Source organism: Colletes latitarsis, chromosome 7, assembly GCF_051014445.1.
Source record: "Colletes latitarsis isolate SP2378_abdomen chromosome 7, iyColLati1, whole genome shotgun sequence".
Classification (NCBI taxonomy): domain Eukaryota; kingdom Metazoa; phylum Arthropoda; class Insecta; order Hymenoptera; family Colletidae; genus Colletes; species Colletes latitarsis.
The window spans coordinates 21671304-21698950 of record NC_135140.1 but is presented as its reverse complement, the minus strand read 5'-3'; the positions used below and the strand labels follow the sequence as shown (position 1 = coordinate 21698950).

General features: G+C 46.5%; 1 protein-coding gene across 9 annotated transcripts in view; it reads right to left on the bottom strand.

Moving 5' to 3' along the window:
• The window catches only part of LOC143344207 (uncharacterized), a 99501-nt gene that overhangs the window by 38811 nt on the left and 33043 nt on the right, over nt 1–27647 (bottom strand). For 5 of the 9 annotated variants that reach the window (XM_076770049.1, XM_076770048.1, XM_076770042.1 and 2 more), the window contains exon 2: nt 21684–21718. The exons of 2 other annotated variants lie outside the window; for them this stretch is intronic. The gene's annotated coding sequence lies outside the window, so the exon portion shown is untranslated. Of the gene's footprint in view, nt 1–4466; nt 4486–10888; nt 11236–21683; nt 21719–27647 lie in introns of those variants that run through there. 2 more of the 9 variants (XM_076770043.1, XM_076770047.1) reach the window with 2 other exon arrangements.

Genomic DNA, 27647 nt, shown 5'->3' with positions numbered 1-27647 from the left:
TTTTAAAGGGAAAGAACTAAAGGTCAGAGAAGATTAACCCCGAGCTCTCGGTTATCGATAACTCGACGGAGTTCGACTCAGAAGCGACTGTTGAGCCACTTACTCTGCAAACGACGCCCTAGGAATCCTGCTTCGGATTAATCCCCTTCAAACGGGCCAAATTTCTCTATAACAGACCCTAGTTTATTTATTTTGATGCTATTCTGTATTATCGAAGATCAGATTTTGAGAATTATTTTCTTTTATTTCCACAGTTAAGACTTCAAATTGGATCTTCTTGGACAGATAGTCCGAGACAAAACAGTCTGTTTATGGAGAGTGTTTTATCATAGAGAAGTCGCGAGTTGGTGTCACGTGAAAACGGACCTTTAGAAGGAAAGATCCTCCGGTGCATGTGCAACGATAGTCGGGCATAACGGTTCCGCGGTCGAGAGTTGCTGCACCAGAAGACGGGACACGCGCGAAACAGGAGTCCGTTTATTTTCTCGAAACGAAGAAACGGGTTGCTCGAGGTCTTCCACCATGGGCAGCTGTACCGTAAACGATCTTCGTTTACGTTCCAGTTACACGCGTCTTGAATGTAATTCGAAGCATGGTCGTCCCGATAGGATTCCCCGGATGAGGGAAGGTCATGGACGGACTCATTCTGAATGGAACAGGACCGAAAATATAAGGGTTGCCGAGTATCGTATAACAGGTAATCCCTAGAATCGGTGGAACACGTTGAAAAATGTATATTTTTGTTATAAACGATTGCACCTTAACATTTGCAAACTCTTCGATCATATTGTCACTACGTCACATATTATATTTTCGGTAAAGAATTTTTTTCTCGAAACTGCGTAGGATTTCGAAGATATGGCTATTCACCAAAAATGATTGTAATTGACTCCTGCAACTAAGAATAATTTTTTTAGAACGATTTGAAATTTTTTAATTTCGCCAAAAAATTTCACCTTCCCCCTATCGATTTTTCTTATAAATTCGTTTTTAATTTTTAATAAATTTGTTTGGGGCTGTACGAAAATGTTACAATCATTTTTGGTCGTTAGACATACCCTCGAAATCCTACCCACTTTCGAGAAAAAAATTCAATACGAGCGGAACTTTAAACGTTAATAACTTTTTAACCTAGCCTCCATCATCAAATTAATATTCTTGATTTTCGTCTTATTTTGACCTCTAGAATCTCCCATTAAAATTTTTCCCAGTGGTGGCCGAGCACCCTGTATATTAACATGTATAAGTGGAAGGGCAGTTTCAATCCCTCCCACAGTCAGCTCACATGTATTTACGCTCACACTACACTTGTCTGCCTATCAATACTAATTCATGGGAAGTGAACGCTAAAATGATCTCCTAATTTTGAAATCGGTATGACAGTCGGATTGGGCCACTTTCAGTCCATAAGGTGTAAGGTCTATTCGTATACCTTGTCTGTGGTAGAATCTCCTAGGGACTTTTTTCAACGAAAGCGACAGGGTCTCGTCGCGTCGAGAGTCTCGATAGACGCTTTATCGCGAGAGCTCCAAGAGATAAACCTTGCTGCATGCTGGAGGCCGTTCTCTCTTTCCCTCTCGTGCATACGAGGGGGCGTATTTGCCACTTGCTCTTCCTCGTGCACGCACGTGCTACGTCACACTGGCATCTCCCGTTTCATGGAAACGACGGCAGAGGAACAAAGAAAGATACAATATCGGTTCTCTCCTCTAACGCGAAACGCGATCACGTTCGGTACCATTTTCAGCGCATTCCGTCCGATTAGCCTTCCCGCGATAAACTATCAAACGTACAAATTTACATTTCCAGCAATTTCGATGAACTTTTTTTTAAAATTGATAATTTAAATATATACCAGCAGATTAGGTATTACTCGTTTTACTTATTTACATTGACTTAAAACGTGAAGATGTTTCGATAAGTGTTAAGTAGAATATCTTTAATTATATTATCATCGATAGTGGAAGTATGACAATAACACGTTTCTCGAGGGCGAAGATCGCAAATCGATGCAATAAACGAGGCGGTATTGTAATCGCGGATAGAGAAACGAGATCGTCCCGTTTGGTGGAATCCATCGATCGTGAAACGACAACGTACCCAGGCACAACAAGTGGCGGAACGTCGAACTCGCCGCTGGAAAACAAACGCGCGACGGCGTGGAAATTGAAAATCACCGATTTCCAGTCGCGCTGGCCGCTGGTGTCGAACCCGTTCGAGTGCTGCCGGACACTGTTTACAGCTAGATCTACGTGCGCGGAATTTTTGCCTCGATGTTTGGGGAACTCGACGACGATTTCCATTGGCCGATCCGCGGAATCGATTCGAAAGCGTCGCGCCGAAAAATATTTGTCGCCCAGGAATATTTGAGCAGTGTTAATCGCAAATATTTGAACACCGTCGCGCAACTTGAAAAATTGCGTACGTTGTCATCGGCCGCGAAAGATGTTCATTCCCACGAAGAATTTTTGTTTATTATTTTAATCAACTTTCGACCGGGAAACTGCTTGATTCGAACATTGGAAAATTGTAGACGGGTGTCCCTACATTTGGAAAACAAAATCTCACTTTTGGGAATAATCGTAATTATTACCTATACGAATAAATAAATATGTGATAATTATATCTCTCTATAGCAACTTAATTATTCCACGTTACTTTCGAGTGAAAAGTTAATTAGAAACATCGAGCAGAAAATTGGCAAAAATGTTGCAGTGACGGAGGCTGGTTAATTTATCGAAAAGGGTAAACGAAAAGGACTTTCGCGGAAGTATCCGTACGGAAAGAGCCGAAAACCTGTAAAGAGAACCAAGGCGCGATTATTTTATAAAACCGTTGGTCGAATTCAGTTTTTCGGCATCGCGTGTTTTTATTTTTTGCGCACAAACTTCTTTTGAGGTACCGTGAGGCTTTAAAATTTCGCGTAAAACACGCGCCAGCGCGCACGCAACGGTCGGTCCATCGGGGAAAGTAAATTCTCGAAATTACCTGTTACGTAAAAACGAAATTTCCGCCGCGGTGGTCGTAAACCTTCGAGGAGGATAAAAAAAAAAAACACCGCGCCAGATAAATTCGCAAAGGGAGCTTTTTGCTTTATTACGCGATATTTCTCGCGGCCTGGCTGCCAGGGACTCGAAAGCGCAAAGCTCCGCGAGTTTCACCGGGCTGCCGGAGAAAAAAATGCGATTTCGTCTTTTCGAAAAATGGGTGTAAACTCAAACGAGCCACCCCTTTAGCGAGGTTTCTCTCTATTTTTCGCTCCTTCCCTTTTTTTTCTTTCTCTCTTTCTTTTTTTTTTTTTTTTGATCTCTATTGTAGTCTCGGGCGCCGAGCGTGAACATCAAAGAGGAGTATAATTACGCGCGCGTTGTCGGTTCCACGCTTGCCAATTGCGCGTCTCGACGCGCCAGAATCGCTCGAGCCCGTGATCGCGTCGCGACTGGTAAAAAAACAGTGCCGGAAACCGAGAAAGAAACTTATTAGAGTTTGGCTCGGAGGGTTTTTGGTCACTCAAGGTCGTCCCTCCTCCATCGTCGATCGAATTCGAACGCGTACGCGCGATATTTGTGTCGTGAAAACACGGAAAAGTTGCACATCGGTTACAGAAGTCTTCTGGCAAACGTGCCATCGGGGTCAAATACCCGACAAGCATACCCGATCGATCGGTTCTTTTTCTTCGATGGTAAATACCGACGCGTCGGGTAATTAGTGAAATTAGATACCACGCGCTAGAAGCATTAATCCGTGCGTTTGGGAATACGTACTTATCTGTACTCGAATATTAATCATTTTCGTGATTTTAATATTATTACGAGATACGTAAGAAACGTACCGAATAAATTAAATTAATCCGATATTATAATTAAAAAGAATCGTATTTTACTATACACGTCAATATGGCGGATTTCGATGCAAGTAGGATCGATGTATGCAAACGCGGAGGTTTAAAACCTAACCCAGTGTATGAAGAAGAAAAGGTATAATCCGTGTTTCTCGGAAGAAGGGCACGAAGTTGAAAACAACAGTGGAGTTGCCAGTCACGTATCCGAACGAGGAGCGGTATGGTCGAGTTACCCGCGGCCCGCAACTTCCTCCTGGCTTTTAGCTTCGAAAACAGCGGTGACGAGAAAACGACACCTGGTTAAAAGCGAAAGGAAACGGGGAGGAGACCTCTCTCCTCTTTGGTCACGTTCGGGACGCGCCGCGCAACCGGAAGTTCTTGGGGATACGGAGACACCGGCTCGTCGCGTGTCCTCGTATAATCACGGGAAAGAAGCGTTTCCCGTACAATTTTTAATCGAAGCAACCTCTTTGTGTTATTCTTCTACGCTGGTCAAAGGGAAATATGTATTTTTAAAATATTGGCTCTAGTTTTTCGGAAACGCAAACCAAAAAAATACAAGTTCTCAAATACCTAAAGAAGCGCCATTTTTACAGTATTTTAAAAGTATTCGAAATGGCTTTACCTTGCAACGATAAAGGAACACCGCTGTTATCTCTCTGTTTACACTGTCACAAGAGAAACTCTTCGATGCACAGTGGTCGAGTGTCATTTAAAGAACAATGTTCCCGTACGAAATTGGAGGTAGACACTCAGGGAACAGCGTTTCCTGCCACCTGTTTCGGCGGCTACACCTTGCAAGAAAACCATTTATTCCGGGGAACTGATCGTTGCTCTGGTCGAATCGGAAGAGGCGTCGCGATGTTTTCAACGACCACCGACCGCCACGTGACACGGTCGAGCATGAAAGTTCGAACCCCAACGACGCCACGCGGAGCACACACTCACGCATACCCGCCCACGCACGCACGCACGCACGTACGTACACCACAGGTTGGCCTTAGTAAAAAGAAAAACAGCGCGCAGAACACGCAATTACCGCGTACCGAGTGCTGTTTCCGCGCGCGGACCGCGCTTTGTCCGCGATCGGAGTCGGAAACCGTGGAAAACGAACGAGCCCCGAAGCAAAAAGACCTCGTGGTTCCATTAAGGGCACCGTCCGCGTCCTCGTAGACGCTTCATCGCCGCTTAAGGAGGCTCCCGTTCGCAACGACGACCACGACAACAATAGAGGGACGACGACTCCGAGCGGCCAGACGACCCACAAAGGAGACGATTTTCGCGGAACGCGAACGGCCCCGTAGTCGCTCGCGGAAATTAAGGAGTCACGTTGTAAAACGCAACGACCTACAATGCTGCAAATGCCGCGGAACCGTCGTGTGTCTCTTCCCGACTCCCCCGTCGTCTCGCCCACCCCCTGCTCGACGAACAGGCCGCCATCGCCGCCGCCACTGCCTCCTTTTCCTCCGTTCGTTCGATGCGTATCCCTCCTCCTTTTGGCTTTTTCCTCCCCTTCGCAGCCCCTTCTTAGGCCGACGGTATTCCCCTCCCCTCGTTCCCTCCCCCTCCGCCTGGCCTTCGACAACCACCACCACCGCCGTTACATCCACGTTTCTTGCGAATACCACGCCAGACTATGCGAACGCTCGCGAGCACCCCTCGACGGACCAACCACTACGCCACTGCACGCCGAAAAACCGGCCAAAATTCAATTTCTCCAACCAACTGCTCCAACGAGTTATAGGGGAATGATAAAAATCATTTTGATCTATTTACGTGGCCCTGAGCTACTTCCACTCTTGACGATTTAGAAAAAGTGACAAACTGTTCTGGTAGTTGCGAGACGGGAGTCGGTATTTTGAAAAAGATCGGAATTTTACAAGTAGGCCTTATCGTCGCGGTGCTCCCCGCCATCGGAGAAATATACGTAACAGTGTCGATAACCTTTAGCGCGGAGAGGTTCGGCCCGTTCTCGAGGCGACACAGTTTTTCCAGAAAAACGTCGCGCGTCCTTGGGAATTTCTCGACCGCGGAAGTGACAACGGAAAAAGAGGCTACGAGAGCTGGTCGCGGAGCAGGAAGAAAGTTCGTCGATAAAGCGGAGGAATTTGTCAGCCGATAAGAGGACGACGACGCGTTACCGGGGAGCAACAAGCCGAGCAGAGTGTAGAATAAGCGAGGAAGGAGGGACTATCGCGCGCGAAACGCTCGTCAAGAACAATCCAGAAGCTCGGGAAACACGACTCCACGAGTGGGACTTGTTCTAGGCCACCGTAGAGTCTGTGCAAGTCGCACGATCCACTTCCCCGATAACGCAAAACGCTCGACGATTAATATTTATTATATGGATTTATTTTACGGGAACTTTAAGACCCAACAAACGCAGGTTGTACCGTTTCAATCTTTCCCAAGCGATCGCCTACCAAACTATTATTATTTTTCAACGATTCCGATTTCTTTTTTCTTTACGATGGAAAATAAAGATGAGATCAACTTTAGCAATTTTCATGAATTTTCCAAGATACGAACCGCGACATGGTTACAAATTTATAAAATAAAAATCGGTATTCTAAAAATTTTGACCTGAAGCGATCTGATCTATTTCTGAACTATAAGAAATATAACAGAGGACGTCACACCTCGACTAATAGCAATCTATCATATTCTATAATTGGGAGGAAAGTGAAAATGTGTCAAACTTTATTTCGAGGACCACGTCTGATGCACATAAACCTTGTTCAAATGGGCGTGCTTCCAACCTTTGAAGGCGACCTTTGTCTTTTCAAGCGGAACTATGTATTTCCGTTTACCTAGATGTATGGTCCCGTTTTAAGACGAATTCATTGACCAATGATGCGTTGGCCTTTCAAGGTCACATAAGGTCATTTGAATTTTTCGACCTGCCATCTATGGAGTCTTTTGATCCCATGTCCATGTCCATTATCTACAAGGTTTGTACGGAGTATTTTGCAAGCACTTGAAAACACCAGAGAACTCCTTTTGCAATTAAATGGAATGACTTTACCGTTACTACTGTAACTTCATAAAATAAAATTAACATAGCAAAAGGTGAATTGTTTTATAATTGAAGATGCCCGATCCTTTTAGCATTATTTTTATCTTGATGTCGTTAAAATTGAAGCGTGGATCCGCAATCGTTTTCTGTTTAATGTATAATTGTACCTCGGACTTGCGTACTAATTGCTTCCAGAATCAGCCTGGATAAACGCTATGCACGCATTAACATTTATTGCCCCAAGGCAGATTTACCATTAATTAATAAAAGTGACTAGATAAATGAAGTTTAGCATATTCGTAATTGCGAAATATATAAAATTATAACACGCGTTGTTCCCTCTGCGTTTTGATTTAGATTCGCCACAGTTCGATGGTCGTTTTTAAAACTCTTGGCACACGGAGCATCAATGGTTTGACACGAGTAGACTGGTGGAAGCTACAAGTGGTTCCTCTGGCGTCATTATAGTTGCCACCTTTCGACACCTAACCTCGTTTAAAATCGGTCACGTAATTACTTTCAGTAAAATGGCCATTCGAGAGGCCAACAAAGGTACAAAGCACTCGACCAATTCGACACACATCTGCCTGTCGCTAATCGAATGAATCGAAGCTTGCTCCGAGTTAACCAGGCCACTGATTATCTACAAATTTACCAGGTCGAAGCGCGCTTCGAATTCTGACAAAGAAACCCCTCGGCGGACGAGTTTTACACAGTGTGACCACAGAGTTCCGCAGGACTGATCGAACGGTGCTTTCGACGAGAGAACTCGAACCTAAACACCCCTTAATTTCAACATTGTTTTCGACGGAAACGTCCAAGAGAATTTATTAATCTTTCACCATCGTCTTTAGCCTGTTTGGAATAGCACTTTACGGTCACGGTGTGCATTCCCATTCACCCGGTGGTCAGAGCAAACTCGCGAACCGCCAAGATTGCGTTTTTAATTCGGCCGCGTAATCGTGTTTCTGTGGACGGTTCTCGATTAAATACCTCCTGGAATTCTCAGGGCGAGATTGCTTCCGCTTATTATCAAACGCGCGCAGCTTCCGTTATCGCGGTGCCGAACGCGAGCTCGTTTACGAGTCGACCGTAGAACAAGAGTTTGCGCGTCGAAAATCCCTGCCACGAGTAAGTTACACGCCCGTTTCACGGCGAGTCTGTGCAAACACACAAAGCAGCTGGAAAAAAAGGAACGTGGACATCGTCCAACGTCGGAGATAAGTTGCACGAGATGCTACCGTTTCGATCCCACCAGTGGTTCTTAACCTTCTTGATCCTTTGTCTATTAGGAATATGCAAAACGATATTTTAAAGTGACGGTAAAATTAGCTCTGCTACAAAATAGAATTCGATTCGGAGAAATGCAAAATATACTTTCTGAAGGTCATATTTTTGAGACTGCTAGGTCATTGATATTTTTTTAACTAGGGATAGTTTATCTTGGTGGTGTAGTCGAATGGTGCACGATAAAATGATCTTGTTTTGATTAGAAATAAATGAAAGAAAATTGAGTTTCTCGTTGTCGATCCAAGTACGTGGATGCGTGGGCGTTCCAGACAGACAGGGGCAGTGTCGATCGAGTGGACACTGGTATTTCAGGAGGTCTTTGGATTCGTTTTTTACGAAATCGATGGCCGAGCAAAATTAATTCCACTCGATTTCGATTTGCCTCTTTTTCCAGGAGCGAGCAAGTAAGTCGTCCCTTGCCCCGGATTTCTAAAAGAGCACGGATATTTCTGGTGCACGTGTGCCCCTGCCACTCGATTTCGCGCCGAGAGAGCGAGCCTCGTTCAGTGCCGCGCGAAAATAACGGCCAAGCTAAAACTGAATGATTCCCGTATTGATCAATTAGAGTGGAAAGTCCAAAGGGCGCCAAGGAAGGCCGACCGATACCGCGCCCATCTATAACGAGCTTCCTCAAACTCCCCCGCCGCGGCAATTTTCTTCCTAGGTCTCTGCCCCGAACCGACGTGTCTGGGGCAATCAAGCTCAATTTACGCGACAGCCTACATTTTTCTTCCTTTTGCCTCTCTACGCTCGAAAAAGACGCCGAGTCGCCGGATATTATTTATACAAAACTACGCGCGTTTGCGACTTGCCCCTAACTCTGGCCGTTTTGGTTCCAACGGGACGAAATTTTCTCTTCTCGTTCCTTGCGTTCCGATGGAAAAAGCCTTGCGGCGTTTTCGAGGAAACCTATTTTGGGAAATTCGCGGGGTACGAGTTCGAATCGGCCTGGCGTACGTGTCTGTCCATTGCTGGCTATTTCCACTTGTGTCGATGTTCTTCGAGTACTTGGAATCTTTCACCGATGTTTTGTTATAATTAGTCCAGGGCTGACAGTGACCATTTATCTAGCCTCCTTTCCAGCGATCAAATATTTCCTATAGGCAGGAGGTTATGGGAGGGGCTCGCGATCGGAATCGTTTGAGAAACACTGACTCAGAATGCAACGTTGCCTGGCGTTCGGTGGAGGCGATGGGTTTTTGCGTCTGGGTGACTTTCGGGCCCCCGAGTCTCTGTCCTTTTTTATTTTTCACCGCGAAACACGTATTCGAAAAGACCTTCCTAAACGGGAGTAAAAAACAAAAGGGGGATTCGAAGCGAAGGAAAAAAGTTGCTGCTCTCTTTCGGGACTCGATTTTCAACGATTCCGAAAATGAAGTCGTTGCAAGCGATTCGGGGCTCGATGAAATAAATCTCCTGACGTCGAGGGTCCGCGACTCGAGGCTTACGCCACTGAAAAGAGACTTCTGGATTCTCGGAGCATGCCTGGTAAATAATAATACGTCGTTGCTAATGGAAACCTACTTCGCGTTGGCTTCTCCAGAGTAGGTTTCGCGAAAGGGAAAAGTGTGTCATGCACAAAAGAGCCTTTTCCAAATCGTCTTAAAGCTTCGCCGCTATTATCATAATCATGTCAAACGCCGCGCGAAATTCGTCCACTATTTCGACCGGATTACTCCATTTTTTCATCGTCGACAAAATTCGTGCGCGTTTGGAAAAATCGATTCGATCGATTCGAAAAAGTCTAGACGATGTTTACGAATGCACGGAAGGAAATTGTTAACCTTCGAATAACGCACCCAGTTGGGAACTCGACAAAAACAACCCCCGTAGAATTTTGGGTATAAAGTTTAACAACGATGCTACCTCGAGTATCGTTGATAATGTGTCGAATAAATATTGAAATTTACTTGATTATCCACAGCATAATTAAAGTTAATTGAATGTTTTTCTCGACGTACCGGCCCAGTCATTTTGGATCCTCTTCGAGGGAGAGGAAAATTAATAATTATTTGCTGGACTAGTATATCCAGGTACGGTATTTGTCCAAAAATAATCCTACTATCGGGGCTTAAATTTTCTTCTCGTATTAATTTTATTTATAATAATTGTGCACACAGTGCAGGGACCAATTAAACAGTTTGAAAAAAGGGGTTAATAAATTTTGACGTTCGTTATAGCGAACGCCTAGAAATTGATTCGTAGAAGTACAGTTATCGGAAGAGCTACGGCTACAGGTGTATGCCTTGTTGATCGTCTCTGTATCAGGTAATTCCATGAGTAATGCCTCTTGCGTTAAAAAGACGCTTGTTTCTGAGACAGTGATAGAAGAAAAAGGAGGCTAAAACTAATATCGAATGGTTCGTTTGGAGTTATTTGAGTTTGCAGTATGACGTTTTCCCCTGTACAAATGATTCCAAGCGCTTGAAATCCCATCGTTGGCTGCGTGGAATTTAATGAAATAAAATGTCGCGCGAGAAATAGCGAAGGATCGGTGCAGCGTAAGCAGATAGTCGAGAGACAGCAAAGTTCATGGAGTATCTGGGAAAAATGTGAGTAATTACGGTTGTTCCGGGACAAGACGTCGGCAGACATTTACGAGAAAGTTTCGAAGGAGCGGAGGGAATTGGATTTTCGGGGCGAAGCGTGCCCTCGCGGCAGACACAATGGGATCGGTTGGTTCAATTAAGAAGAAGGATACTCGGTTGAACCGGGGGCTACATAGCACACTCTACACGAACCTGGGAGCTCCCGAAGAGTAGAGAAGAGAAGAGAAGACCGTTTCCCCTCCTCGGACGCCTCCGCCTCCTCGGCGAGTCGTGTCCCGAGTCGGCGTAGACACAACCGGTTTCCGCGGTGTTCACCCGCTTTTTGAGAAAAAATTGAACCAGTTTGTAAAACGAAAAAAGCTCTCCCCACTAAACAGACCCGTGGACGCCCCCTCTCCACGCTCCTTCTCTATCCCTTTACTCGAACCGCCGCGAAGGCTCATGGGAACCGAAGCGATTCCAAGCGTCCCGGAATCCGATGCACATCAAATGAAAAAGCCTCCAACGTTGCCAAGATTTTGACCCGTTCCTCTTTCTCTCTCTCTCCGGGCATCAGCCTCCTCCACCGCCGCCTCCCCCTCCTGTGCTCCTCCTGGTCGTGTTTCTCTCTCTCAAAGGGGAAACACGAAACCGTCTCGCGTTCGTTTTTTCTTTCGCGAATTCTCCGTTTCCCCGGCACTCGAGGTCCCCCGCGCGGTACCAAAATGTCGGCCGACTCTCCTCTCTAGAGCGGAACGCGATAGGCTCGCACACGCTCGATCGTGAAACACACCGCCGGTCCTGAATACATTCTAGGGAAGAGCGTCGGCTGCAACCGTAGGCCGCCTCGAGGCTTCCTGGCAGGGACTATTGATTTTCGAATTGGTTCAAAATTTCCATAATACCACGACGGCTGAGAGGGTACGCCGAAGCGTCGGGGGTAGGGAACGACGAGGAGGAGCGCCGACGGAAAGAGACAGAGACAGAGACAGAGACAGAGACAGAGACGGAGAGGGAGAGGGAGAGAGAAAATACGGCAACGACGTAGGAGGGAAAGAGAAGAGAGACGCGTGGCCACCCTACCAAAGAGGGGTGGAAAGCGAGACAGACAGGCAGGAGATAGGCTGGAAGAAGGGGAGGAAGAAGGAGGGTTGGAAGCCGAATGCACGTCAGAGGGTGAGTCGCCGCGCGGCCTCGGACGGTTTCGAACTTGGCAAAGTTCAGCGGGCTCAAAAGAGACACCCCGCGCGCCCACTCCACCCTTTCGAGAGAGACCACCCCACCATCATTCACCCTTACCCTTCTACCCTCCCACGTCTCCCCTCGACCCGTCGTGTCCCGTCCCGTCCCGTCCCGTCCCGTCCCGTTTCTCCACGGCTTCTCTCGTCTCCCCCTCCGTCGTCCCTCCCACCCCCCTTCCCCTGGTCTACCCTCTTGCCACACGTACACGCGCCTGCATACGGTACACACCCGCGCCTCTCCCCCTCCCCTCGAAACCTCACCGCCTAACCCCTCCTGTGTCATTTGCCGAGCACCTCCACACAACGGTCGAGTGGGTGTGCGCGCAACAACAACCACGCCGACGACGTGAACGACCGCTCGTTCCTCGTCGCGTTACATCGTGGTAACGATACCGAGACCCACGGAGGAGGAAGGGTATTACCCTCCTATTCTTGTCCCGTTTGGTAGGTATTGCTTTCGAGGAGAAACGGTGTTTAATGCGTTATCCGAACATCACACCCCCTGGACACGAACACGAACACGAACACGGACTTCTCCGTCCACCTTTTTTACCCGATTCTTCTCGGTTCAGCCTCCCCGCGAGCTTTGTCTAGCCCGCGGTGCTCTTTTCTTTGCGATTTCTTGCGCCGCTTAATTGCTGGCTGCGGGAGGGAACACGGTTCGCGCTGTGTTAGGCTTCTCTTATCTTCCGTCGGATAATACGTCGCTCGCGGACGGAGTCGTAATTTGAAAATTTTCATTTCATTATCGAGTGCCTTGACGCGGCGAGATCGGTCGTCGGTCACGGATAACGACCATCGTGAAATGCGGACGGAAATTCGAGTGGGGAGGAATTAAAATTACAAAAAAAAAGAAACAGGTTTTCACCCTTTCGGTCAACACGTGGAAACGTTTGTCGAAAAAAGCTAACTCGTCCCTCGTGAATTTCAGCAAAATAGGATCGCGATCGAAGCTGGAGCTAGAAGCGTTTCGAAAATCGAACGTCGGTCGTTTGGTCGGATCGAAAGTGTTTCGGGCAAAATTCTCGAAGGCCACTCGCGGAGGGAGGAAGAGGGCGCGTATACATCCGTTCGGTCCTCGGCTGCGCCACGGACAGAATGACGTACGGCCACCCCGTGTCGCATTCCCCTCTTTTTACGAATTCCTTTCTCTTTCTCTCCTCCCGTCGTCGGGCGGGCCCTGTTCGGCCCGCGTCGAGCGAAAAAAAGGGCTGGCAAAAAAACAGGCGAGAAAGAGACGAAGGGCACGGGAGGAGAGAGAGAGAGGGAGTCTCTTTGTCCGCGGGATTCTTCGACTTTCGAGGTAAGCCGAGTCTCGCGAACCACTCGTGGCGACGCCCGCGAACCAGATCCACTCGAAAACCGCGCCGGCAACTCCGGACCAAAGGAGCCCCACGAATCCTCGAGCGTGCCGTGACATGACCTGTCCTAACTGGACGGATCGTAAACGTACACGGTTGCCCGGTGTAACTTTCTGCTTCCACGATCACGCTCCGCGCCTCCTCTCTTTCCTTTCTACGATCCTCCTGTACTCGAATACCGCTGGAATACTTTGCCATTCGAATATTTACCTCCTCAAATACCGTTCGAACGCGCTACTTACTATTCGAACATTTGGTGCACCGATCAAACGTATCTGGGTATTCGAGGTACTTAAATACAGTCGAATAATATTCGAATACCATTCGAACCCTACTAAAGTAGTACTCCAATTTTATTCAAATATTTGCGCATTCGGTGTATCGACTATCTGAATATTCATGGTATTTGAATACCGTGATACGAATGACTATGTTGTTCGATAAATAACACACGCTTCGTCCCTCTTGGTAGTCGATGTAAAAAAAACTCGGTACTGCAAGAATGGAAGGAAGTATGTTGTATGGCGGTTCTGTACGATCGCCGAGACCTACGCAATTGGAAATTGATTTCTTTCGGTGTACAACAGATGGTAGAGACGAAGTAGCAAAAGTTTAGCAGATTTTTCAATACACTACGGGCATCAGTAGGTCAGACATAAATAACCTCGATGTACAGATCCAGGTTTACGGTTCACGCTAGTCGTTCTATCGATTGCCGCTAGATTCTCCTATAATGGTGTCTGTTTTTCTATTTTTGACGGAACGATCGCAGGGTCAGAGCGACATTCTAAAAATTGCCTCATCCGATTCGAATAAAGTGTATCTAAACTTGTACCACTTAAGGTATTTTATTTCACACTTCCTATTTCGTGCTAATCGGTATGCAAATTAATATTGGAAACTGTACCTGGATATCTGGAACACCTATTATTACGCGTTGTTCCTTTTACGGAGAACAAATCAATTCGGTAACAGCATTTTTATAGATTTATTAACATTAGCAAATTTGCGAGTAAAAATTACTGTAAATAAAATCTACGTGTGCTAAAAATTCTATCGAACCTGATCCTTTGAATAACAAGGGCTATAATGTATCTGAATTTCAATGAAATACGAGGTGTTATTCCGAAGAGATTCCTAGCACGAAGTGTGACTTCGAAAGTACGGTTCCCGGTATAGCCAGGCAAGGTCGCCGAAGAAGTAACGTGTGTGAATAATGAGTGAAACCACTTATCACATTGTAGCAACATCTTCCGCGCGATCTTCGCCAGCCGATCGATCGTTATATACTCGTCTCATAAACCAGATTTTTCGGTGTCGTTCGCGTAGTGCGGTAAGCTCGATTGGGATTGAAAAAGAGAAGAAAATGGAGATACGTCGCGATAAGATTCCCGACGACGTCGTTCGTGCTGCAGCAAAATAAGGATCGCGGTCGTTAACAAAGTTGCTCGACATAATTGGCCGCTATAGGAGGATCCAGGACATAAATATACCGTGTAAATTAACGGCATCAACCGTAATTACAGATCACGTATGCCGTCGATTATAATTACCAATGGTGATTATAATCCAAAGTACAAATTGAAGTTTGCTCAAGCCAAGCAGCCGTGGTTGGGTCGATTGTAAATTCAACGGGCGAGTTAATGTTCCCGCGCAGAGCAAAAACCGAGCGCAGCACGTAAACGTTGCTGAATCGATAAATCTGTTACGATAAGAGGACGTGTTACAGCTTCACCGTTACTCATACGCAACGCAACGGGCAGAAAAACTTCCGTTAGCTTCCTAACGCGCCAAGTAAAAGGAACGTAGAGAGAGCTGTGCAACTTTTTAGGTCTCATTTTCCCGCGGTCGATACGGGACTTTTTTACGTTTCTTTTTCTACATTTTCATCGTCTCGCAATCTATCGTGCGAAAGCAAGAAGCACCGTTGCTAGATTTTGCCCCCGTCTTGGCCCTGGGAACCGAAACCGCGCCGCCATTCTGTTCGGATTCGGGATAAATTAGAGGAACAATGTCGATCAACGGAAACCTCCATTAGAAGATCCAAGGATCGCTTAAATTTTCTTCGGTCCAAATGAATAAAAAAATATTGAAGATATAATTTAATAATAAAAAAAAACTGTACCGTTAACGTTCCAAAACAGGATCTCCCCCAGTAATTAATTATTTCTTACACCTCGAGGTAACCAAACTTTAATAACTTGCTGTTTTTAATTATAGTTTAGAGTTATTAATTTTAATTTCCCTCGGGTTTCCTTCCCCCTCTATTCTTGTATCATTAATTATATCAATATTCTTTTACGCGTATTTTTAATAAAGAAGACTGGATTTTGGTTCCCTTACAATTAACCACGTATGGAAAACATACTATTATCGATACAATATTTTTAATTACGTTCATTTACTATTTTTAAGGGAGATACCATTTTGAAAATCGACGAAGGGGCGACTTGGGGAACCGGTTTCTCGACTCCAGAGCAATTTCAATTTTAATCTTTGTAACGATAAAAGCATGCGTAGTGATATTTTCACGTAACCTTCGAGTTAATCAAGCACTATGCTTTACATCGAAATGGTCGAAAACATAAAAAAAAAAAAAAAACATTATGCTAACATTTCTAACGAAAGGATTGCGAGATTTAGCTCCGTCCAAAGACAATTAATCCTCGTATTATATGTCATTAAGTAATTAAACAGTAACGAGTTCGTTATGAATAATCATGAGCCGATAATCTAGTTACGAGATGTGATCACAGTCCAATCCTTGTTCAATGAAATATTGCTCAATGTCGTAAAAAGAAATTAATACGCGTCGACGTTCGTGTTCTAATTACTGTTAATATTTGAACGCACCATGACTAACGATGGGTCCAATCTAATGACATGCTCATTAATACCGATACGGTATTAATTTTCAAGCTTTCCGTCGAGGAATTATTGTCATTATGGTACGTGTTAAACCAGAGTTAGGTTGGAAAATATTTATTGCTCGACATTCCCAATTCGCCGTGACATAACCGATGCTACTGCTAGTTAAAAGAAGCGATTATTTAAACGCGAACGACTCGGTGTTAAGCCTTATAAAATGGCGGAGGCGAAAAAGGTTGGCCAGAACGTGGCAGGATACCGATCTCTGCGGACTGCACGCGGAACGGGGCTTCTAAGTCTAATACCTACAGGAGAGTTTTCCTCTCAAGAGTTATGGGTTTTTGCACAGGAACACGCGAGAGCCGACCTTGCTGCAGTTACGTGCCACGGGGCAACTTCCGGCACGAAAGTTCCTCCGCGTGTTTGTGCGAAAGAACCGTTGGCTCTCGAGAGCAAAACTCTCCTGTGGTCAACAGGCGTGAGGCTCTCTGATCTGCTATCTTTCAGAATAAACCCTATACTCCATCCAAACGGCAGTTTAATTACTACTTTACACACTAAGAAGGGAAAGTCTTTCGATACCAATCAGGACGGCTGCCCAAAGGAAGAGAGTTCTGATCTGGTACCAGAGCTCCTTCCGTGGCGATTCGCGGAGGCTGCCATCTTTGAGAACGGACCATGCGCGCCACCTGAACGACGATTTAAGTAGCCCTGGCGCCGATCAAGAGTATGGAACGTACGATTTTTAGCGCGTCAACTTTTTATTCGTATTTTCCAAGATAGCCAAAGTAAGACTTGGATAGAAATCTAGTGTTAAAAGAAGCAGTGTGGGCACGAGAGGGTTAAGCCCGGTGACGAAAAAGGGGGAACGACGACAGCTCGAAATCCAGTTTCTGGCCGACGGGAGACGGCCGATTTTCCCAAGCTCTAAGGCTAGCAGGCTGTTTTTTGTTCAGCGGAATTCCTGAGCGCCGGCGGCGGTGGCGGCGGCGGAGGCGGCGGGAGGATGGGCGTCGCGCGCGCCTGGTGCATTTTACTCCCGTGACTCCAGGCGGCCAGGGGTATCGCAAAAAAAGGGAAAGACGAGAGCCGTAGTCCACAGGTAGACGCATCGAAATCGAGAGGGGTGAGACTGGTCGTGAAACGCACGCTGAGAGTCGAGTTAAGCTGAAACTGCGAGTCGACGACTCAGCCGCCAACCCCGTGCGCGGATAGAAGCCCGAGCGAGTCGAAATCAAAGTCCCTGGAAAGGAAGAAGCCGAGAAACGAAAAGGCAGACTCGGAGAACAAAACGAAGAAGAACGAGGACCGCTCCAACTAACCCGGAGGAACAATATGAGCGAATTAGTAAACCTGGTGTGGAACTATATCTACCGATACTAGTTTCGAACGTATATACCAAATTTGTTCGTTTTCAATGGCCAACAATTGGAAACAAAAGTTTTGGGACAACGGATGCGATGCAGGCTCCATTTTCTACTGTTCGAAATTTTTATACGTATTTTTTTTCTATTTTAAAAATTTAAAGGTATCGTTACCTCGTCTATGGGAGTAATCGTATACACGGGACGCAGACAGACGCGAGAAGCGTAGAAAACTACGATGTAAAATTGTCCTCTCTGTCATTATTATTTAATAATGGCTGAGAAAGTAAAAGAAGATCGAGTTAAAAAGTACTCTACGCCAATGAGATCTGCAACGTTTGCTAGATAACGCGCAACGTTCCAATAATACCGCGTCCTTCCTCTCGTTTGTTTCGTTTTCTCTCGAAGAACGGGAAAATTTCAATCAGGAAACGCATATACTCTCGTCTTGCAATTTGCGAGAGCACGATCGCAACTGTTTTCCTCGGACGATTTCCGAGGACAAGATTATTCCCAAAAGTAATTTCTGTTCCCGTAATCTCTGCGTCCCGTTTATCGTAAAGCTTCGTAGAACGCTATCCTCCGTCTCCATCTTTCTTTTTCACTTTCTCGTTCGCTCTTCGGTTTGTAACTTTCTATGCCTTTAGCTATATTCTTTGATTTCACCTTGTAATTATAATTTATCGCCGATCGATACTGTACCTTGTACCGTTTCTTCCTGTTGATATTGGGAACTTTCCCGTAAATAAATAAATAAATCGAATCGAATCGATTTCCTTCGCGATTAAAATTGGAATCGTGCCTCCCCCGGGGAACGCAAAGTTATTTTGAAAAATTCGATATTTAACGTAAGAGCGGCTTCAACGGTTTTCCTATAAGTGGCGAAAATATCGAGAAAGTATCGGATACCGGCGAGAAATTGCGTACATACACGTTATACAAGGTATCCAAAAAAACGAATAAAAAAGACACGTACCCCGATAATCGCTCGATATCAAACAGCGATCGTGTCCGGTCGTGTTCGAAAAAGTTTACACACAAATCGTATCGTGTGTATTTTATTTTATTTTTTGGGAGAAAATTAATAGTGGAATATTTAAAGCGTAAACAAGGCAGGAGCATGGAGTAAAATAAATTTTGAAAATGGTGGAAGAGCGTGTAATGAAAAGGCCTCTATCGGGCCGTGCCCCGGGTGCTTTCAATTAACGGAAATTTCACACGAGACGAGCGCGACGTTCGAAGTGGCTCCATAGAGTAGCGTATCAAGATTCGCCGGTCAATTTATCCTCCTGCGAATGCGAATGACCGGGCAGAAAGCTTGCGAACACGAGCAGCATCAATGTTAAGAGCATCTTAACACAGACTGATGAGAATACGAGGTTAGTTGCATGCAGCTGTCACGGCACTTGGTCGGAGAGCGTATCGTCGTGGCAGTTGCAGACGGGATCGTTTCGTTCCGGCAAAGACAAAATGGACACGAATTCGCGTCAGGGACTGTACCACGGCGAGACGCGTTTAACAGCCAGTAGGGCCATCTCGAATATTGGTTATAAAGTATCGCGCCGCGTCTCAACGAGTCGCGTGATTTATACGCCAACCAGACGAAAGGGGGGCGCGGATGAGAATTCGCGGGAACAGCGAATCACAAAGAATATTCCGCTCCCGGAGACGCCGCCGCACGCACATTTACGATTATTATCGCGATCGTAAACGAGATTCCAGCACGTTTCCGAACCAACGGCCCGATCGAAGCGCCGCTGTGGAACAACCAGAGAGCTGGATGCTCCGATGCAGCTATACTCTACCTTTTTTTTTTCATTCTACAGACGCACACGTACGCGTTTGCTATGATATTAACTCGAAATCCAATGGGTTTTCTACAGAAATTGAGAGACAACGAGACGCTACCATCGAGCCAGATGACCGCTCGACACCACGGAGCAAAGATCGAGGAGAAGAAAGATACAATTCATCGGTTCTGTTTGCTAGAATCTAGAGAAACGGAGTTGGTTAGATATTTATAACTGGCAACCTTTGTTGGCAGCGTGAAGTTTTCGCGACTGTATTAGAAATCGTGACTGGGTATCGCATGAAAACGAACCTTAATTCGTATCCTCGGCGAGCGCAACGAAAGAGCAAGAAGCGAGGGGGCCCGCGAAGCGGAGGAAACGCGGCAAGGGAAGACCCGAAGTAGAACGAGAAGCAGAAACAAAGGACAGGCTGCCATGGAGGAAGAGAGAAACCGAGGAGGTGGGACGCCGAGGGAAAGGAAGATGGGACAGGGATGCGAAGTATGCTCGCAACGAGGACGCGAAATGCAGCTAGGAGAAGCTAGAGATGCCAACATAACAGGCTCTCTGTTCGTGCATAAGCACCGACGCACGCTGGCCAATTTGATTAACTCGACCAGATAACATTTCTGGAAATTATGAATAATCCATTTAATTTCTCAGAATAGACATTACGAAGTAACTAATTCCGGTAAAATTACCTGCGATTATCAAGATAAACAGTCTTTGAAATTAACAACGAACTTAGTATAAAACGAGATAAGGAAATGTTTTCTTTTCCCTGTAATTGGTTAGCAAACGTTAATAAAACATCAAGCGGTGTTTATATTTAGTGTTCCCGCTCTGGATAATGTAAAGGAAGCCATAACTTTTTTCCTCTTATCCATTGATATACAATGTATCCCGCGCGACTGAAGAAAAACCGTCTTCGAAATGGCTATGGATAGATAAAAATGTCGCGAGGCAAAATTATGGTGCGCCATGTGGATAGAATTGTACGCATCGGTGCGTGTGGGAAATGCAGACGCACCATTTTTTTCAAACGAAACTCTGTAATTTTTACTGTGCTGTTCGATGCAATTTGATATCTACGAAAAACTCGGGAGCCTGATGTATCAAAAGTTTACTGAATTATTCTCACGTGTAAACTTTTTTGAGTACGCACTTGTCGGGCACAAATAAATAATTAAAATGATGGTTCCACGTTTTGAAAACGTAACTAGCGTGTTATACGGCGGCTGACTGTACTTGTTAAACTAGGGGGTGAAAAAAGGGAACTATTGACTCGCTTTTATAATGAAGTATTATATTGTTAAAATCGGCCATTGTGGATGGCGGAGGTTCGATCGCGAGGCCACACGCTAATCTGTGTGTTTCGCGCACACAAATTCCGCAGCTTGTCTGGATCCGACCGGTCGCGACTGCACGTTTTTCGAAATACAAGAAAGTTATGAAATATCGTGAGCGCCGTGAAACTTTTAATGCGAGGTCCGGTGGCTCGGTTGCCCCCGCCCCCCATCCTCCCCCCTCCTTCTTCACCCCCTTCGGCTATATAGAATACACCTGGCCGTATAACCGAAGCCTGGCTGCTCGCGTGGCGTGGGGTGGCGCGGCTAACTTTTTTATTAAAAAAGTTTTTCGAAATAAAAATCAGACCCGCCCGCGGAGAGCAGAGGGAGGGAACCCTCGCACACCCACGCTCAAGAATATACACTCGGGCGGCTCGGGGCGCGGTGCAAGTTCGCGGTCGCATGCACGGAATCGTATTAGGTAGACGCATCTGCTCATAGTTCGCGATCGTTTCTCATACGCGAGAGGGCTAACGGACGAGAAACCCGTTCAACTTTGATTTCTACGTACGGCCCCCCTTCTACCCAACCGGCCATAGGCGTCGCCTTTCGAACGATACCGTCAAGAAATCGCGACTCGGAATAAAATCCAGAAAAATGCTTGCTTTTCGACCGGGGGAAAAACGACCATCCCCTTCAACCTTTTCGTCTATGTTGGGACGCTCTGTACACGCCGAGCAGACGTCTGAAGCGCATTTTAACTCTCGAAAGTCTGAGTACCCTCTGGCTCCCATAATGCATATCGTAGATACGATTTATATTATCTCGGAATGCGATGTTGCGAGGCTGAGCATAGACGTAACCGTCGCCGGAACGATAAGATTGCGATCCAGGCTAGAATTAAACGCGATCGACCAACCGACTGGTCGCCGATCGTGACTAAGCATCTGGAGGGCTCTCGAAATTTTCACTGTCTAACAGCATCTCTTAGAAATAATAATAGAAACTTAATGCAAAATCTCGAGATGGAAATTTAAAAGTATCAACATTCTGTGTATACCTTGTTAATATCTTTAAACAACAAGGTTTACTTACATCAGTGGTTTCCAAACTCTCGGGAAGGCGCTCCCCTAAAAATTAAAGAAAACTCTTTTAGTCGAAATTAACGAAGGGTTGTATTATGGTATTAACACTTCACAAACACACCGCGAATATTTGAAGGCGAAATAAAAAATCTTGCGACTCTACAAATGTATTTATTCGTATATGCGAAATGTTTAAGACCTACTAAAAATTCGTAAAGCCAAAAAGAGCTCAAGATGGAGCGATACAGTCTCGAAAATTGTGAATCTGTTGCGAGAATCAGAATAGAACGACCAATCACTATCCGGTGGCCGGACATAGGCGTCGCTGTTGGCGCGACGCGAGCTGGACCACCGATATTTTTCTTCGAAACGAATCCGTCGTTTATCCTTCGAGAGCCAGGGTCGCCGTCTTTCCGTCAGTAACATTTCTCTCGCGCGCGCGTAAATAAAATTTTTTCCCCAATAGCCGATGTTCGAAACAAACAAACCACTCAACGAGTCCGGCCGCCGGAACGTCCGGAGGCACCTCCCCCCTTTGATATGGGTCAACCAAAACCGCTTCACCCTCAGCCCCTCGACAGCCAGACCCCCTCCCCCCGTTCGCGACGAATCCGTCGCTGCTCCCTCGCGCTCGCGCGCTCACGTTCGAGCACACCCATATAAAGCTTGATTCCCACCAGTCCGATTCGTCCGATACTCCGCAGAAAATATTATAATTGTAAGAAACATCTCCTTCCTACCTTTGCGCATAAACAAATTTGCTTACGTAGCTCCAACAATTAAATATTTATTTTTAGAAACCTTGCTCGCCCCTCTAATACTGTATTTTCAGAATTTTTCTCCATCGAGAGATTAGGGGATGCTCTTCTACGGAGAAAATCACTGGTGACGATTTTACAACCCCGATATTCCTCGGTACCCGATTAACTGAACTCCTGTACGATTCACTTATCCGAACGGGAATTAATATTTGAGAATTAATGACCTGCTGCTATAGAAACTATCCGTAAAATACTGTACCAACCAGTAACCAAGAGGGAAATCTAGAATCCCAGGTTTACTGTTTCTCCTGGTCTCGAATATCGTGTAACTATAAGGTGGTTGCTCTGCACTACCAATGTTCTTGGATTTCATCCACTCACCGAGGACTTTCTTTTCTATAATTCGCGGCAAACAAGACATTACCGTCAAATCTGAAATGGCTGAAAACCACTTAAGGGTCGTTTACGCTCGAGCGACGCCGACGCCAAATTCAAGACTCGGCGAGCATAAGCAGACCGTCCCCTCGGGTGTGAATGCATCTCGCGTAATGACTGGTGTCCACTCGAGAGTCGCTATCGAGAGTAAAAGCCCTTTCGCACCAGGAAGTCGCCTCGTTACTCCTAATTATTTGTCAAGTAGAAAAATACTTTGCGATTCGAACGTTCGTCTTGGGGAAAACCTACTTCGGAATAACAACTTTGCGTCGGGCTCTATTTTAATTACACTGGCTTTGGAATGATTTGTAGAAAAACTTGATTTGCAAGAGGGTTAATTTGGAGAGCAAAACATGGTCGACTTTGTATTCAAAGCGAAGGCTCCAGCTGATTTCATGCAATTTCAAAGAGGTTCGTCGGGTAGAGGGGCCTTAAAAGCCCTTCGGTGGGCATATCTCGGGCCTATTAACGCTTTAACAACTACGATTTTTTGCTATGGAAGTAAAACAACTAATTGTCAAGTTGAATAATGAGTGTAAAATGAAAGTTTTGGTCTGGCAGTGAACGGAGGCAACCGAAGGCAGGCAGGCAAGCACACACGTGGTCGTACGTTGGCGTAAGATCGCGAAAGGCGAGATGGCGAGGGCACGGTGCGTTGGGTGTTGGGCCGTTATGGTCGGCAGGCGGCTAGAAACAATGTTATTTTCCGTCCCTCGAGCGTCGGTGGGCATCGTATCAAGCTATCGTGCACGTAGACGCGGCTGCACAGAGAGAACGGGCGTGCGTACAATCGGAGAAACTGCGAAAGCGACGGCGTCGTAGCAGAGGGTACCAACCAGCCAGGAGGAGGCCGAAGAGGAGGCGGAGGTGGACGAGGAGGAGGAAGAGGTGGAGGAGGAGGAGGAGGAGGAGGAGGTGGAGGAGGAGGAGGACGAAGCGGACGGAGAAAGAGGCGGAGGAGGCACAGAGAGAAGCGGAGGTGGCTCGTTCGGGGGATCTTTATCAAAGTCAACGCACGCCGGTCACCATGGCAACGAAATTGGATTTTTTTTTTCCAAGTTTTTTCGGCCCTTCTCGCCGGCGCCCATTCCCCGTAGGGGGGCGACGGGGTCGGAGAGTCGAGGGACGAGGGGGAGGCGGTGGTGGAGGCTCGACGGAGGAGATGGCGGTGGCGGTGTCGGCGGCGGCGGCGGCAGTGGCGGCGGGAAAGTGGTAGGAGAGGCCGGAGGAAAAGAGAAAATGCCAGAGAGAGAGAGGGAAAGAGAGTATCGAGAAGGTCGGGGAGGCTCTGACGAACGGCGACCGGGGAAGCCAATAATTCGAATTGAGAACAGCCAATGGCCGTGCATCTGATTTTTTGTCGTATCATCGTCGAGGTCGTCCGCCCTCTCCCCAAGCCCCCGCGTTGCTCCCCCACTCGGCCGCCCCCCTTGCATCCGCGCGACGAAAGGGGCCGCTCTGCCTTGCTTTTTGTAAAATCTCCCATCCTCCACCCGTTCCAGCCGCCGCCGCCGCCGCCACACCGCCATCGTTCGCCTCTGTCCTTCTCGGTCTTCTCCTCCTCCTCCGCCTCCTCCTCGTCGTTCTAACTCTTCGTTGTCCTGGCTCTCCTATGGTGTTTTGCTGGGATATACAAGGCACAGGATACGTGTGTGCATCGCTCGTAGGTGCAGCGACGATGCGCCGGCGAGAAACCGAGCGCATAGGCCTCCAAGAGGGAAGCGATAGACACACCGCTCGACGACGATGTCTCTTCCTCTCCACGAGATACTCTTGACCCTCCGAGTTACAGTTTCAATCGTTCCCACTGTGCTCTGTACTTGCAACTAGCTTACAATTCTTCGATGTCTTCGTAGATTTCAGGGTATCGATAGATGCTCGGATATTTTCGTCCAAAAATAAATGATCCGTCGTCGGTCTGGATCTTTAGCGAAGAACGAACTAACGGCACAAAGCATCGGTTAATAGCATTACTATTATGAAAATGCAATTCATGGGCGAAAAGGCTTATCGAACGTCGCTCAGGGGCATCCTGTGTAGCTCCGAGCGCTCTGGCCAATGTCTCCGACCCAGAATCCATGTGGTGGTTTATTTTTCTTTCGATCGACGTCTCCGGGATATGACTCGTTAGCTGATAACCTACGCACTCCCGTTGCAAGTAGCATGATTCATCCAGGTAGGTCAACCCGTAGAGAGAATGTCCCCGGATTCGATTCGGATCTTTCGAGATTTCGTATCCCACGGACTAATAGCATCGGCCATCTTTCATTTCAGTTTCTTGCAGAGTATTCTGACTAGTTATCTGGCCTAGAATCCGGGGCAGGTTTATCTTTCTCTTACGAGGCGGTGGCTTGGACTCGGAGGAGTCGAGTTTGCCCCGTGAGGCATCGGGGCAAATATCCTTGATCGTGGACAGTTTATACGAGGCGATAGGGACGCGACAGCTCGCACGGAAACAGTGATCCTTATTTATCCACGCGAACTCTCATTACGATTTCAATGACGCGCACGGAGCGGAGAGATTCGACTCGGGGCCAAATATAAATGGCCCTTGGTATTATAAAAATACGTTCGGCCAACAGGGGTTGGTTCTTTTCCGTGTGTTGGGGACAGAGACTAGGCCACGTCCTTCGTCGACGAGCTTTCGGCGTCTCGGGTTAACCCTAGAGCACCACGTGTCATTTTTAGGCGCCGTTACCCGCCACCCTCGGGTCCATCTTTATTCGTACCACCCATTTTCTGTACAATCGGAAATTATAGTTTTCATTTCGTATTACGAAACAATTTGCACAAAGTTCTGAGTTGCACGAAGATTCTTGGTCTAAAGTTTGAGACGAAACTCGCGTGGAAGAATCGCGTAAACAACCTTGTTGACAACGACAGAAAAAGAATCACCATTATTAAGTCATTAGCGTACGGTAATTGGGGAGCCGATAAAACTGTTCTTCGGCGTGCTTGTAAAGCGATAACTCGTGCCAAGTTGAATTCTGCATCTACAATACATAATTCAGCTAAACTGATAACTTTAATGAAGCTTGAAATAATTCATATAACGCAGGACTAAGAATAGTCTACAGGGGATCCTTTTACGCGAGTTCCATTTGGGAATGTCTTAAGTGAACTTGGCGAACCATTATTAGCAACACAGAAGGGAATTATTGAGATTAGAGCGCGCTATATAATCGAAATTTCAATCAGAAGTTAACCATAGGGGGTTTCCCAGCAACCGCTTTAATAAACCGAAACAGGGTTTGCGAGGTAAACAAATTTTTTTTAAATAAAAAAACGATTAAAATCGAAGTGATACAGATTGGAGTCCTCCACAATTTTTCGACCATTGCTATAATCATCTTCTCGTAGTGTTATGAGTGTTACTTTGGGTGAAACGCTTTGGGTGGCCGAGTGGGTGGCCCAGTTATGGATGAACCGTGATTAGTTTGGACATCGACCGAAGGGTTAAAAGCCAAAGGGAAGAAAAATGGAGGGCTCTAGGAGGTTGAAGGTGGGCTCTCGTTGCACCGAGTTGTCCTTTTGAGAATCTCGCGAGTATCGCGTACCGAGCGAGCCGCGTACACGCTCCGTGCGTCCCCTCCCATCTCCGCTCCTTCCTGGGCCGCAGTGGCGGCGCGAGTTCAAAGCTCGAGAGCGGGAAAGAGTGCGGGAACTTCCGGTGGAACGATCCGACGAGCCAGGCATTCCGTGGCTGCGAAGTTTGAGGCTCGCCGGGCCCGAGGCTCGCTCTTAATGGCGGCAAATTCAGCGGCGGAAGTGTGCTTTAGAGTTCTCGAGCGCGATCGAGCCGAACGAGATCGTTGTTTGCTCCGCTGAAGCTGTTTCGTAAACAGCTGGTCGACGACCGCCTCCGACGATGTTCGCGCGTCCCTCGAGGGCTCGCTCGAGCGCCTCCTTCTTCATGGAAATGAATTATTTCGACGGGGACACGGATTATTCGCGCCGCTTCATTTTCTTATTTAGGAAACACGAAAATTACGAATCGCGCGAACAACGAAAAATACTTTTCGCGAAATTTACTTCTCGATCGCGAGAAAAAATTTGAATCGTAATTCTTGGAGAAACTGAAAACGTCGAGAAATCAATCGGAAATATTACGGGGAACGCGACACGCGCTCCTCGGGAAAGTAAGACACACTATTGATCGGTGTTAACAACCGGAAGTAACACGATACGCTATTGACACGTTATAAATAAGAAGAAGGCAACTGTAGAATGCGGCTTTCGCATTGCCCGAGACCGGTGCACACCGGTCCATGTCGAAGAATTTAATAACATTTTGTCAAAAAATCAACTTTCTCGTATCGATATCTATTGGGAGTTCGAATTGTGTGTCCGTCGACCTTTGAGACGAAGAAACAGAATTTAATAAAAATTGTACTTGCTCGAAGAACGTTTTTAAACAGTGCTTTATATCGAATAAAAAATCTTCCACTAAAATTATGGTTATGTTTATTGCATATTAAATCGACAAAGATCGCATCGGAGAATTTCCTCGTAATAATGCAAGAATTAAAAATAGCAAAAATTGCGACGGGTTCTCCTCGAGCTGCGCCGTAAATTACGCGACGTCGCGTGCGCATCCAGTATTATTTAATAAGCATGCATAAGCGTTTGTTTATGTGCCGGGGGCCCCTATCCTACCTCTTTCGACTCGGCTCTATCGATCCAGAAAAATTCCGCGAACCGAAACGCGGAAACGCGTGTCTGCGATCGCCGAGCGCAAAAACGCAGCCCGCCTGCTCGAATTCCGCTTAATATTTTAT